This window comes from Kogia breviceps, chromosome 10 (genome assembly GCF_026419965.1).
Source record: "Kogia breviceps isolate mKogBre1 chromosome 10, mKogBre1 haplotype 1, whole genome shotgun sequence".
NCBI classification, from domain to species: domain Eukaryota; kingdom Metazoa; phylum Chordata; class Mammalia; order Artiodactyla; family Physeteridae; genus Kogia; species Kogia breviceps.
Genome location: NC_081319.1, coordinates 2,127,708 through 2,142,923, shown reverse-complemented (window position 1 = coordinate 2,142,923; position 15,216 = coordinate 2,127,708). Strand labels below are relative to the sequence as shown.

The 15,216-nt window shown below is 55.8% G+C and overlaps 1 long non-coding RNA gene across 2 annotated transcripts in view; it reads left to right on the top strand.

Annotated features, from left to right (window-relative positions):
- The first annotated feature begins 7,932 nt into the window (after positions 1-7,932).
- LOC136794954 (uncharacterized) overlaps positions 7,933-15,216 on the top strand; it is a 32,239-nt gene continuing 24,955 nt past the window's right edge. For both annotated transcript variants that reach the window (XR_010842436.1, XR_010842435.1), the window contains exon 1: positions 7,933-8,128. This is a non-coding gene — a long non-coding RNA (uncharacterized lncRNA). The remainder of the gene's footprint in view (positions 8,129-15,216) is intronic.

Sequence of the window (15,216 nt, the reverse complement as noted above, 5' to 3'; positions counted from 1 at the left end):
AACTTGCAGAAAGCATGGGCCCTTCCTCATCTCTTCTCCCCTCTCCCCTCTCCCCCAACCCAGAGGTGCCTGTGTGCACTCCTCCACAGCCGCCACGCTCGCCGCCCTCCCTCTCCAGCCCTTTTGTTGCTCCCACACAGTAGGGGCTCTCACCTTGGGGCCTTTGTGCCTGCTGTGTGCTTAGCTCCTTTCACCCAGAACCCATTCAGTGCAGCCTCCAGGCCAGCCGGGCCAAGACGTCTCTCTGGGATTCCTGTCTCGTCACCTTGCTTTATTTTCTTCACAGCACTTGCGATCATCTGACCCTGTTTTGCCTATTTCTGGGGGTGGGAGGGGGCTCCGAGAGCGTAGCTGGGTCTGCCTTGCTCCTTGCCGGCCCCCAGCCCCGGGCACACCCTGCTTGGCGACGCAGCAGCAGGAAGGTGGACTCTGGGAGTCAGGAGCTCCCCTCCCCCAAACTCCCTGTGTGACCCACCTGCCTGGGCCCCGGGCGGGCTCAGGGTTGCCATCTGTATAAGGGGTACACGCACAAAAGGGCAAACAGAGGCACCTCCACCTCGGAGTGTTTCTGACAGCCTGGGGGGGAGGCCCAGAGGGCTGTGGGGTCACCAGCCTGCTGTAGGAAAGGCCCAGTCGGCTCTGGCTGGGCTGCTGGGGTAACAGTTAAGAGGCCAAAGGGTCTGTCTCCCCCAGACGGTATTTTAAGCTGAGAGGTTGGCTCCAGCCTTAGCCTGGGCTGGGCCCAGTTTGGGGTTTGAAATGTAAATGAGAGGCGTTAAGTGCTTTTCAGTATTTAAGGGGAGACAAAGGGGACTTCACCAGACGAGACTGTGGGGAGGTTGCCTTTAAGATGCAAATGTGTATTGTGAAGGCCTGAATGGGGACGTGGTGAAGGCCTCTGGCCCCTCACCCGCAGGGCTGGGCGGCGGGGTGGGGTCGGGGCCGCCAGGCGGGAGGCTGAGATCAAAGGAGCGGGCGAGTCGACGCTGACGCTTAGAGGAGGTGGAACGGGGGACTGAGCTGCCACCGCGTCCTGTCCTGTCCCCGGGGGCCCCGGCTGCCCACCACCTCTGCTTCCCCGCAGGGTCCCCCGCTGCAGACGCCCCCAAGGTGCTGCTGCGCTTAATGTGCAGTTTGTCAAGAAGGGACTTAGGTGCCCCTCAGTGTGGAGGGAGCCAGACCTCGGCGGGACCCACCACCGCCTAGGGTCAGGGTCAGGGTCACGGTGAGGGAGGCCCCCCCCTCCGGGGCACTGAGGACCGTGGGTGCCGCTTAAGGACCCCAGCCTAGAGACGGGCCTGCAGTGCTGATGAGAGGCGCGGCGTGGAGGCTGGAGCCCGAACCCTGGGGCATAAGCAGTGGCTCGGCTCCAGGAGGGGTCCTACCCCCTCCCCCTCTGCCTCCTCTGCGTGCTGGGGACCTTCTCCAGGACTTTCCCTTTCCTTTCCTCAAGTGCTGGGTAGCTTTTTCTTGGTGAAGTTATTTGCGGTTTATATACAACCCAACGGGAACAGAAGGACGTGAAGCGAAAACAAAGCCCCTGCCCTTGGCCCCAGCTCGCGAGCTCTGCGCGCACAGGGCTGCGTGTCGCTGACTCTGGACACCGGGTCCGCGTCCAGGTGGCCTGTCCTGAACGGCTGCAGCGCCAGCCGTCTGGTCGTGTCCTCCTGCGGGGCAGGCGGGGCTGTTACTAAGGTGTTCCCGTGACTGTCCTTTGTTCACGAGCCCAGGACTAGCCGCCAGATTCACTGTTATAAATCGAGTTAAGCCTTGCTGCCCCGCGACCGTGCAGCCCTCCGAGCGCCCCCTCCTCCCCGCACCCACGTCCCCCATGAGCACCCACCCCGGCTTCTGTGACTGCACCCAGCCTGGCCTGTGTGTGTCCCCCACCTCCCCGCCCCATTTCAGGCACCGCCCTCCCCGCGCCCCCGTGACCTGGCTGCCTCCTCAGGGCTTCCCGACCCCCATCTCTTCTGGGCCACGGCCACCAGCCTTTGGGGGCATGAAGGGACGTGGCATCCTGCCCCCCTCACAGCCTGGCTCTGCCCTCCCCACCTTCCCCTGTCCTTCTTCCTTTTGGCCTTGGCCCAGCCCAGCCTCCCCAAGGGCCTCCCCTGCGGGGGTCTCTGCCTCGCAGGGCCAAGCCTGGGGGCAGCAGTGGAGTTGGGTGGCGTTTGGGCCTTTGTTTCAAGGACAGGGGAGCCGGCGACTCTCCTGGCCCGGGAGACGCGGGCTCCCGGCCCCCCTGTCTGCGGGGCAGGGGTCTCCTGGGACCCAGGCTGCCCGCTCCAGTGCCCCCCGGGAGGGAGCCGGCCCAGTGGGCGAGGCCAGACGTGTCTTCCAGCCCTGGGCCGTGGTAGAGCTTGACATCTCTTCTCCGGAAGGCCCCGAGGAGCCCCAGCGGGTTTGCGATGGAGAGACCATTTGGGGAGGGGCCCCAGCGACCAGAACAAAACCCAACAAACAGAGAAACCATCTTCCAGCGTCGCCCTGTGAGGCAGAGGCACCGACAAGGGAATCTTGGCTTTATCGCCTTTCTTACAAGCAGCCTCAGCTGTGGAGACGCTCCCGCGGGGGCCGGGGCGGGGGACCCGCAAAGCCCTACAGGGGGCGAGAGCAGCCCGGGCCCAGGCGCCCGGCATCCACCCATCCCGTGCGGCCGGGGCTGCGTTTACTGCCTGCGGTGGAAAACCGGGACCCAGGAGAGACTGGGTAAGGTCCCCGGTGACCGCTGGCCAGGAAGAGATGGCAGAGCATTTGCTGTTTACCTCATTTCAAGGCGGCCCCCCCACCCCACTTTCTAGCACTTGGTCTTACACCACCTATTGCTTTCTCATGCCTGCCACCCCCAGGAGAGCAGGGACCCGGTCAACCCATGCTGCACGAGGCCTGGCACGTGGTAGGTCCTCAATAAATATTCGTTGAATGAGGTGGGAGTCAAACCCGTCCCGGTGCGAGTCTGCGCGGTCCCAGGGCCGAGCCGAGGGCCCACGGGGCTTGCGAGGCTCGCAGACACTCACGTCAGTGTGACTGGAGAACCCGACATTCTCTCCTGGTCAAGAACAATTCACAGCTGCCCTGAGAGGCTGGGACTTGGCTCCCTAACTGCCGTTGTCCGGGGGGGCTGCCACCCCCCAGCCCGGTCCCCTGCCCTCCCCGCTCAGGACCCTCCAGGGCTCCCTGACCGTCCTGCAGCACTCGGGCAGGCCTGCTGACCTCTTCAGACTTTATGTCCTGGCGCCCCTGCCATCCCCGCGGCCTCCCTCCCGGAACCCACTTCCCACCCCTGGTTTGATTTCCATCGGCTCCTTCAGTCCTGTCATCCTGATTCCTTTTCTCATAAGTTTTCTGTAGCTAAAGTATCTTTTATCTTAGCATCTGTCCCCCACCCCCAAGACCTTGTCTGTCTTGTGTAGCATTGAATGATGAGAATCTAGAAAGGAATCTAACTCTAAACTCAGGAGTTAGGTCCATCAGGACTCAGAATTATATTTGTGAAAGGGGGAAACAAAAGCCACCAAACCAACACCTAGTCTAGAGCTTGACATACATGGCTCTGCAAAAATGAGTTCCCTTACTTTATTCCCCTCTAATCAGATATAATTCTTGAACGCTTTGGGACCGTCGAGATCCAGCGGGAAGGACCCTCAGACCCCGTCTTGTCGTCCTGTCTGCCCCGTCCCCATCTTACATGAAGAAGCTGAGGTCCAGAGAAGAGGCAGGGCTCACGCGGTGCCATCGGCTTGCGCTCCGAGTCTGATTCCTAGTGCAGTGCCCTTGCCCTTCCTGACCCTTCATCTGTCCAGTTAGCCAGGGGCGGGGGAGGGACAGCAAGGCCAAGGCTAGGTCCCAGGATGAGGACAGGTGTTCGCCGAGCTCCAGCCTTGTCTGGACGCGGAAGTCTTTCCATCCGGGCCAGGCCCTGGAGCCAGGGAACAGCGGAAGGGCAGCCTCAGGAGGCCCAAGCACTCTTCAGGCATCTAAGCTCACTCTGGACCTGCCTGTTAGGCGCCATCTGCCCCAGAAGATTGAGAAAGCCTCAGAGTGGATCTCCCTGTTGCCAGATCTTCACGGAGGGCGAGGTTTTCTCAAAGCCCCCGTTGGACCCCATCAGATCCTGCCCAGCCCTCAAACACGCGGGCGGCTCCCCACCACACTTACCATAAAATACAGACGTCTCCCCACGGCCTTCTGCGGCTTGCCTTGCTGTCCCTGCCCTGGACAGCCGGCCACCCCACGCGCTATCTGTTCCCTCCTCCTTGGACTCTCCGGCCCTATTCCTTCTTGCCAGTCAGGTGAGTAACACCTCAGGAAAGCCTTCCCTAAACACCCCATCTGAAGTAGGGCCACCCACCCCCATCTTTCATCATCACTTTGACAAGTTTTTCTTTAAAGCACTTATATCACTACTTGAGCTTTTGCATTCATAGTCTAGTCTCTCCTCCCCACCTGGGGTCAGCTTGTCTGGTGTGTGGGTCACCGAATTCTCCGTACTTAGCATACAGTAGATGCTCAATAAACATTTGTTTGAATAAGTGACAGAGAAAGGGCCCTCACGGGGAGTACAGAGATTCATCCCGTTTTTTCTGCCCGAGGTATTAAACTGCGCGTCTGGAGAGCCTGGGGGTTGCAGGGCCAGGACCGCACCTTCCCCTGCCCTCCCCCATACCCTAGGCCTTCGACGAGTGAGCAGTTAGCGCCAGTGGAGGAGCTAGCATTTCAAACGGGGGCGGTTGGGGCCGTGGGGCGGCTTTCTGTGTGGGGAGCGGGGACAGTTCTCGGGAAGGACAGCCTTCACCCCTCGGGTGAGTAACGACCACGGCCGGGGTCAATCGCTGTGCAGGGGACCGAACGGAAAGGGTCCCCGGGATGCTCGGAAACGATGCTCGTCTCTGCGTCAGGAAGAGCCGGGAGCAGGCGCCCAGCCTCTGCGTTTTCGGCTGCCCAAGTCCCCTCCGGGCTTCAGGGGCGCGCCGCGTGGTCTCACCCGCGTCCCCGGCCCTTCCGCGCCCGCCTCCCTCCCGCCCCGCCGCTGCGGCTGGACTGCCGGGCGGGTAACTGCGCTCGGCCCGCCGCCGCCGCCGCCGGCCGTTGGGCGCGCGCCCCGCCCCGTCTCCATGGAGACCGCGCGCCCGCCTCCCAACAGCCCGCCGGCCGCGCGGATCCTAAAGCCCGGAGACGCACGTCAACACGCGGACCCCCAGACCCCTTCTCGACAGGCCCAGGGAGGGCAGGTGGGGGGGCGTGTCTCGTTTAACGAAGGGTCGATGCCGGGACAGGTTTGGGAAAAGGAATTGACCCAAAGCCTGGAGAGCTTGGACCAACCCTTGGGTACGGTTGCTGGTCCAGGACCTGCGCTGGAGCTTTCCTGCCACAGGTCCTCCCGAGGCCTTGCTGAGGTTTCCCTGGGGTGGCGCCGAGGCCAGACCCCAAGACTTCGTCCCCTGGGCACAGATCCCTCTGGTCACTCCTCACGGGGCTGCACTGGAGGAGGCTCTGAGATGACGTTCTGTGAAGGACGCTGCAAGGGCTCCCCCCGATGCCGCCGGGCAGCCACCAGGGAAGGCGTCCCGCTGTGGGGACCGCTTGCCCCCACAGATCCCAGCCAGGCTATGGCAGAAGCTCTGCAAAGGTGACTTCGGTCTTGGACCTCTGCCTGGTAGGCTCAGAGAACAGCCTAGGCCACATCTACGCCCGCCAAGGAGACCAACTGCTGGTTTCCTCCCGAGACCCGCACCCTGCACAGATGTTTAGATGTCCACAGCCCCAGGAGAGGACTGGCTAACGTGAAAGCTGACTTCTCCCGGGATATGGCCAAGTGACAGCTGGTGCACACCTGAGCCGCCACTGCACCAACCACTAGAGCTGGCTTCCAGAGTGACCTTTTCACTGGTCCTCAGTGGCCACTCCTGACGCTGCCTTCAAGGTCTGTACAGTCGGCACCTGCTGGCCTTTGTATGTCAGGAATCCACGCCGCCAGCCCCTGTGGTGACACCGGACCCTGGGGACCAGAGCTTCGCAGATTTGCCTGAAGGTAAAACCACCAGAGGTCTGTCCTCACGTGGAACCACCGCACCGCACACCTCTGTGCCTTCCTTGTCCACCTGTCTGGGATGCTTTTCTATTCAAATGTTGTCCCAGGAGACACAAAAACAAAAGTCCAAACCAAAACAGAAGACAAAAGCATTAAGTTTGTCTGTCCCGGTGTTCACAGACTTACAGGCCTACCTGGCCAGATAGAAAATGTCAATGAATGAGATGGTTTGCGAGGAACTGGTGACCTGGGGGCCACAGTGGGCCCATAAAGGGGCCATGAGCAGAGCCCCCGCTGCTATGCCAGGTAGAAGGCAGGCCCCGGGCTGCAGAATGCTCTGAAGAGAACTGGCAAAACGGTATTTTTTAGTATATGATCTCTTGTTTTGTTCTTTAAACATTATTCAAAATTCAGATTAAAGGACTTCCCTGGTGGCACAGTGGTTAAGAATCCGCCTGCCAATGCAGGGAACACGGGTTCGAGCCCTGGTCCGGGAAGATCCCACATGCCGCGGAGCAGCTAAGCCCGTGGGCCACAACTGCTGAGTCTGCGCTCTAGAGCCCACGAGCCACAACTACGGAGCCCATGTGCTGCAACTACTGAAGCCCACATGCCTAGAGCCTGTGCTCTGCAACGAGAGAAGCCACTGCAATGAGAAGCCCGCGCACCACAACGAAGAGTAGCCCCTGCTCGCCGCAAAGAGAAAGCCTGTGCGCAGCAACGAAGACCCAACGCAGCCAAAAATAAATAAATAAAATTTTTTAGAAATTTAGATTAAAGGGCTTCCCTGGTGGCGCAGTGGTTGAGAGTCCGCCTGCCGATGCAGGGGACGCGGGTTCGTGCCCCGGTCCGGGGGGATCCCACGTGCCGCGGAGCGGCTGGGCCCGTGAGCCGTGGTCGCTGAGCCTGCGTGTCCGGAGCCTGTGCTCCGCAACGGGAGAGGCCGCAGCGGTGAGAGGCCCGTGTACCGCAAAAAGAAAAAAAAAAAAAAGTGGAAAAAAAAATTTTAGATTAAAGAAAAAATTGTAAGAAGTAAAACAAGGCACGTCTGCAGCTCAGGGTTGGCCTGCCTGGCTTGCTAGCCTGGGCTTCAGTGCAGATTCAGCCCTGTCTGCCTGTGATTCTGTGAAAACTCCACTTAAGCCTGCTGTGTGCAGACCCCCTGGACACTCTTCTTTGCATGTGCCTGAGCCCCAGAGATCCCTCCGTGTTGCTGGCCGGTTGGGGCTCCTCAGGACGGGACCCTCAAGGACCCTTCTCCCTGAGCAGCAAGGGCTGCCCAAAGACTCTTTACCGGACTGATCCTGCAACCAGTGTAGGAGATGGAGGGGGAGGAGAGGGTCTCTGGGCCTCTCAGCACCAGGTGCCAGACCAGCCGCACGGTGCACTCTTCCCGCTTTGAGTTTGTCCCCAGACTTGTGAGCCGACTTTCTCAAAAGCCCCTCCCACCCCCTGCACCTACGGGTCAGGGTGGAAAGAGCAGCACACACCAGCTTGGCTTCCAGCAGCTTCCTGGCAGCATCCGCCCGGTACTGAGATTCCCAAACTCAGCCCTGACAATCTGCACCTCGTTCCTGGCCCCTTTCCGGATGGTTTCTGTGCTAACAAGCAACGTGCATTTGTGCATAAGCCAGCGCCCTGCTCTGGGGCGCCAGCGGTCCATTCAGAAGCCCTGTTGCTCCAGGGAGCCCTGGGCTCCTCCAGATCCAGGTGTGACTTCCCAGGGGGACAGTTCCTGCGCACAGGCATGTGACGGTAGTTCCTCGGGCTTCAGGCCTTGACTGAGAAGGGGAGGGCGTTTCTCTCTTCCCCTTTCCAGAAACGTACAAACAGAAATAGAAACCAACTGCTCTGCCCTCTAATACTTGTCTGCTGCCAACCCGTCATCTTGCAGGACCACGGACACTGGAACACGAGGACCACGGTGACGCCGGCTCCTTTCCTAGTTCCCTAAGGAGCCTTGGGCCACGGCCTCTGCTGATTGGTCAAAATCCAGAAGAGTGGTTCGCAACCTGGCTGCACGCTCACATTACCTGGTGAGCTCTAAAAACTACCAGCGCCTTCTCCCAGGACAGTGAAATCCAAAGGGCAAAGGTAGGGCCCAGGCATGAGCATTTTTTCTTCCAGTTTTATTGGGATATAATTGAGGGACACTAGGATTTCCGGCGGGGGGGGGGGGGGGCGTGTCTAGGGCATTACCAGAGAAAGAATGCCTGCCTCGGGGCGGTGGAAACACTGGCCTGCGCCCAGCGAGGGGAGGTGAGCCCTGCGCGTGGTCCAGGGCCAGGCTTCCCAGCTTCCGGGATGCCGGGTGCGTGAGAGCCACTCCAAGGGCGGGGTGGGGTCAATCTGAGTCGGGGGCCTTTCTCGGGGGAGGGAGGGGTGCCTGAGAGGGTGTTCTTTGGCCCTCTCCGCTTCCACCTCCTTCACGTAGTGAGGCTGGCAGGCCTTGCCCACTGGCCTTGCCCGCACGAGCTCTAAAAAGGGCTCGACGGCCAAAGAAATCAGCCCCACCCCACTGCGCCCTCCCACACCTTGGAAGAAGCTCGTGTTCTCTATATACACCAGGGGCTGGCGGGAGAGTCGAGCTGGCCGAGCCGTCCCGTGTGCGGTGTGGCTTCGCCCACGCACGGGCGCTCCCGCTGAAAGGGCAACCCGCGCGGGGACATCACAGAGGACGGAGGGTGCTTGCGGGCAGAGGAGGGGGCTCCTGGGGTTTTGGGAGGCTGAGCCCTCTTTTCAGGTTTCGTGAGCTGCAGACACTAACGGCCTTTGACTTCTTTAGCTCGGCAGTTTCCTTTTTACCCTTTTTTAAAAAACAGAAATGAAATGCACATAAACTTTTTACCATTTTAACCATTTTTAAGTATACAGTTCAGTGTCATGACATCTATTCACAATGTTGTGCAACCATCACCACTGTTTATTTCTAGAACTTTTCCATCATTCCTAACAGAAACTCTGTACCAACGAAAGAGTAACTCTCCAATCCCCCACTGCCCACAACATCGATTTTCGGTCGATAGGATTTTTCCTATTGTAGCTCCTTCATCTAAGTGAAGTCATACAATATTTATTTTACTATGTCAGGCTAATTTTACTTAGCGAAATGGCTTAAAGGTTCATCCATGTTGCAGCATTATTCAGACTTTGTTCCATTTTTGTGGCTGAATAGTATTCCGACATGCATATATAAACCACGTTTTGTTGACCCATCATCTGTTGATGGACACTTGGGTTGCTTCCACCTTATGGCTATTGCAAATAATGCTGCTATGAACTTGCTATACGACCATCTCTCTGAGTCCCAGCTTTCAGTTCTTTTGGGTAAATACATAGGAGTGGCATTGCTGGGTCATATGGTAATCCTATGTTTAAATTTTTGAGGAATTACCAAACTATTTTCCATGCAGCCGCACCATTTTACATTACTTCCATGTGCACAAAGGTTCCAGTTTCTGCACATCCTTGGGAACACTTATTTTCTGTTTTTTGGGGTTTGTTTGTTTGTTTTGTTTTGGTTGCGTTGGGTCCTTGCTGCGCACAGGCTTTCTCTAGTTAGATGAGCGGAGGCTACTCTTCGTTGCGGTGCGTGGGCTTCTCATTGCGGTGGCTTCTCTTGTGGAGATTGGTCTCTAGGCGCACGGGCTTCAGTAGCTGTGGCCCATGGGCTTAGTTGCTCCAGAGCATGTGGGATCTTCCAGTGTACAAGTCCCCTCCGGCCTAAAGCAGGGACTCGAGGTTCGCCCGTGAGCTAGACTAGACCCTAAGGTAACATACTTCCAGCACTGGCTCCTCTCCCCGGAGCTCTGGCCAAATGGCGAGCGCCCAGCAACAGGGGCGGCTCTAGCCCTGCAGCGCCAACTGAGGCAGGACTCCCGCCAGCGAGCTCGCTTCTCCCCAGACGTCAGGAACCTCGGGAGCCGGAGCCCGCCTGGCAGAGCAGCCCCGCCAGCTCCTCGCTCTCCACACACCGGAGCTCCGGCAGCACCCGGTGCCAGTCACACGCTGCTTGGCCGGCGCGTGCAAGTGACGCACACAGGGAGAAGGCAGGTGTGCAACGCGGCGGGTCCTCCGCGGCACGTGGGACCTTCCCAGACCGGGGCTCAAAGCCGTGTCCCCTGCACTGGCAGGCGGATGCTTAACCGCCGCGCCACCAGGGAGGTCCCTTTTGTTTTGTTTTGAACAGTAGCCATACTACTGGGTGAAAGTGGCTTTGATTTGCATTTCCCAAATGCCTAGTGACATTGAGCATCTTTTCATGGTCTTATTGGCCACCTGTGTATCTTCTTTGGACACATATCCAAGTCTTTAGACCATTTTTCAATTGCACTGATTTTTTCTTACTGAGTTGTAGAAGTTCTTTATATGTTCGGATATTAACTTTCCTGTAAAAAAGTCCTAAATTTCGATGAAGTGCAACTTACCTATTTCTTTTGCTTCCTGTGCTTTTGCTGTCATATCTAAGAAATCATTGTCAAATCCAGTGTCATGAAACTTTGCCCTGTGTTTTCTTCTAAGGCTGCTGTGGTTTCAGCTATCACAGTTAGACACTTGATCCACTTCCAGTTCATCTTTGTATGTGTGTTAAGGTAAGGACCCAGCCTCATTCTTTGGTGTGGCTGTCCAGTTTCCCCAGTACAATCCGTTGAAGACTCTTCTTTCCCAGACTCTCGAATGGTCTTGGCACCCTCGTTGAAAGTTAATAGACCGTATATATATATATAGCATTTCCAGGCGCTCTGTTCTGTTCCATTGGTGTGTCTGTCTGTCCTTATGCCAGCGCCTCACTGTCTGGATTACAGTGGTTTTGTATTAAGCTTTGAATCGGGAAGTTATTTGTCATCTTAACAATCATTAAGCCTCCAATCCATGAACACTGTATCTTTCCATTTACTGAGGTCTTTAATTTCTATCGGCATTGCTTCGTACTTTCCAGTGTACAAGTCTTTCCCCTGCCTGGTTACATTTATTCCTAATATTTTATCATTTTTGATGCTGTCGTAAATGGAATTATTTTCTTAATTCTTTTGGATTCTTTATTGTTAGCATATAGAAACGCAGCAGACTTTTGTGTGTTGATGTTTGTATTCTGCGGTGTTGCTGAGTAGTTTATCATCTCTAATTATATTGTGGCCTCTTCAGGGTTTTCTACATATAAGACTGTGCCTTCTGTGAACAAAGATACTTTGACGTCTTCCTTTCCGATTTGGAGGCCTTTTGTTCCTTTTTCTTCCCTAAGTGTTCTGGATAGAACTGCCGGGGCCCTGTGGAAAGCGGTGATGGGAGGGGGCACCTTTGTCTTGTTCCTGATCTTCGGGAACAGGCTTTCGGTCTTTAACCGCGGAGTATGATGTTGACCGTGGGAGTTTCATATGTGGGTTTTATTATGTTGAGGCAGTTTCCTTCCGTTGCTAGTTTACGCAGTGTCTGTGTCACAACAGGCGTTGAAGTGTTCAACACTGCGGTACAGCTGACGCGCGCCATGATGTTGGTTCAGGTGTGCCGCTCTTTGTATGCACTGTGACATGGTCACCGCGGTAACTGTGTACTCACATCCGTCACCGGACATCGTGACGACATTTTTTTTCTTCGCACGGGAACTTTTAAGGTCTAGGCTCTCAGTGAAACTGCAGGGACTGAGTTAAATCCATTTCACCTGGAACCTGCCGTGACTCATCAAGGAGGTGTTGATTGTTGCTGCAAAAAGACCTGCGCGTCCTCCACGTAGCCTAACGGTGTCCGGAAGCCCAGTGTCAGCTGCACCCGCTTGGGGCGGAGCCGGTGGAAACCGGTTAGGACCGCCGGCCCTCCAACTGGGCCTGCGCAGCCGTCCCCGGGGCGGCCTTTTGAACCTGCAGAGGCCAGTGGCCTAGTTCCACGCGCTCACAGCCTTCTTCCATCACTTTGCCCCCCCGCCCCGCACGCCCCGCACGCCCCGCACGCCCCGCACGCCCCCCGCACGCACAGACCCCGCCCTGCTCCCTTCGTCCTTATCGCGAGACCGCCCGGGCCCCTGGCCTGCCGGGGCGTCTGTTCTCCGGGCTCCTCGCTCGGCTGGCCGACCTGGGCATCTCAGCCTGTGGCTTGCTGCGCGCCAGGTAAGACAGCTCGTTTCCGCAACTTTGAAATTTGCAATCGAGTGTGATTAGCCCTGGGCGCCGTCCTGAGCGATACGTTCCCAGGACCGACGTTGTAACCGGAAGCCTGGCCCTCTCGACCCATGTCACCCCCCACCCCCGCCGGCTCTGGCCGCCTCCAGTGTGTTCCCTGTGTCCGTGGGTTTGGCTTAGGTATTTTTAGATTGCACATGTCCTTCAAGGAGATCATAAGCATTTGTCTCTCTGTGACTTGCTTCGCTTAGCCTGATGCCCTAGTAGAGTCCACCCACGGTGTCCTAAGTGTCGGGATCTCCTTCGTGTCTGTGGCTGAGCGAGAGCCCATCGCATCCGCGTGCCGCGTCCTTTTCCGTTCATCTGTTGACGGACACTCAGGTTGTTTCCGTGTCTTGACTGTTGTGAATGGTGCTGCGGTGAACGCGAGGGTGCGGCTGCCTTTCGAGTTGTGTTTGCACTTCCTTCAGATACATACCGAGCAGGGGAATTGCTGGATGGGTTGATAGTAACATTTTTTAGATTTACTTGTCTGTTTTACTTTTGCACAAAGCCCTGTGTCGAGGGCTGACTTTCAGTAGATCGCGGCGAGGGAGCCGCTCTGCTGCGTTCGAGCCCCGACCCAGAAGCGGCTCGTCTACAGACGGCTCGGCACCAACAGCGCACAAGGGTTCCCTTTTCTCCACATCATCACCGACACTTGTTATTTCTTGTCTTGGATAAATAGCCATGCTGACAGGTGTAAGGCGATAGCGCATCGTGCTCTGGCCTCGTTTCCCCGGTGATGCGCGAGGTTGAGCATCTGTTCATGAACCCGTTGCCCATCTGTGTGTGTCTTCTGGAGAAATGTCTCTTCAGATCCTTTGCCCGTTTTTAAATTGCACTGTTTGTTCTTTTGCTTTTGAGTTGCATGTGTTTTTTAATATATTTTGGATATTAAGCCCTTATCAGCTGTAGGATTTGCACATATTTTATCCCACTCGGCAGGCTGTCTTTTCATGGTGTTCATGGCCTCCTTTGCAGAAGCTTTCTAGTTGAAGGTTTTCAAATGCTTTTTCTGCATCAGTTGAGATCGTGTGTTTTTGTCTTCATCCTGTACATGTCGTGTGTCGATAGACTTTTGTATGTTGAATTGTCCTTGAATTCTAGGACTAAATTCCACTTAGACATAGTATATAATCCTTTTGATATGTTTTAGCAATTTCCGTTTTTCCAGTGAGAAGAGCCGGAGAATCAGTGACCTGATAGGATTCTGACAATCCCGAGGGTAACGAGGATCCTATCCCAGGGCCAGAAGTGGGGGATGGCAGGCAGTTTCCCTGTCCTTCCACAACCCCTGGACACGACAGCCCCCAGACAGTCCTTTCCAGGCGTGGAGACCTGACTGGAGAGAGAGCCAGGGTCCTTTTTTTTTTTTTTTTTTTTTAAGTTTTTGGTTTTTTAAAAAATTTGATGAGGACCATTTGTTACAAGTCTTTATTGAATCTGGTACAATAGTGCTTCTGTCTTATGTTGTGGTTTTTTGGCTGTGTGGCACGTGGGATCTTAGCTCGCCCACCAGGGATCAAACCCGCACCCCCTGCATTGGAAGAGGAAGTCTTAACCACTGGACTGCCAGGGAGGGCCCCAGCGTGCTTTTCTGAACTGACAGCCGTGCTGGCTTCTCCAAGTAGAAGCAACAGATACACGTGCAGACCCCACTTCAGCCAGTTGGCCTTTGCTCCCCTAAAGCGAGGGGTTTATTACAGCCCTTACCCTTCCTCCCCTACGGCCTAAAGCAGGGACTCGAGGTTCGCCCATGAGCTAGACCAGACCCTAAGGTAACATACTTCCAGCACTGGCTCCTCTCCCCGGAGCTCTGGCCAAATGGCGAGCGCCCAGCAACAGGGGCGGCTCTAGCCCTGCAGCGCCAACTGAGGCAGGACTCCCGCCAGCGAGCTCGCTTCTCCCCAGACGTCAGGAACCTCGGGAGCCGGAGCCCGCCTGGCAGAGCAGACCCGCCAGCTCCTCGCTCCCCACACACCGGAGCTCCGGCAGCACCGGTGCCAGTCACACGCTGCTTGGCCGGCGCGTGCAAGTGACGCACACAGGGAGAAGGCAGGTGTGCAACGCGGCGGGTCCTCCGCGGCACGTGGGACCTTCCCAGACCGGGGCTCAAAGCCGTGTCCCCTGCATTGGCAGGCGGATGCTTAACCGCCGCGCCACCAGGGAGGTGCCTTTTGTTTTGTTTTGAACAATAGCCATACTGCTGGGTGAAAGTGGCTTTGATTTGCATTTCCCAAATGCCTAGTGACATTGAGCATCTTTTCATGGTCTTATTGGCCACCTGTGTATCTTCTTTGGACACATATCCAAGTCTTTAGACCATTTTTCAATTGCACTGATTTTTTGTTACTGAGTTGTAGAAGTTCTTTATATGTTCGGATATTAACTTTCCTGTAAAAAAGTCCTAAATTTCGATGAAGTGCAACTCACCTATTTCTTTTGCTTCCTGTGCTTTTGCTGTCATGTCTGAGAAATAATTGTCAAATCCAGTGTCATGAAACTTTGCCCTGTGTTTTCTTCTAAGGCTGCTGTGGTTTCAGCTATCACAGTTAGACACTTGATCCACTTCCAGTTCATCTTTGTATGTGTGTTAAGGTAAGGACCCAGCTTCATTCTTTGGTGTGGCTGTCCAGTTTCCCCAGGACAATCCGTTGAAGACTCTTCTGTCCCAGACTCTCGAATGGTCTTGGCACCCTCGTTGAAAGTTAATAGACCGTATATATATATATATATATATAGCGTTTCCAGGCGCTCTGTTCTGTTCCACTGGTGTGTCTGTCTGTTCTTATGCCAGTGCCTCACTGTCTGGATTACACTGGTTTTGTATTAAGCTTTGAGTCAGGAAGTTATTCGTCATCTTAACACTTATTAAGCCTCCAATCCATGAACACTGTATCTTTCCATTTACTGAGGTCTTTAATTTCTATCGGCATTGCTTCGTACTTTCCAGTGTACAAGTCTTTCACCTGCCTGGTTACATTTATTCCTAATATTTTATCATTTTTGATGCTGTCGTAAATGGAA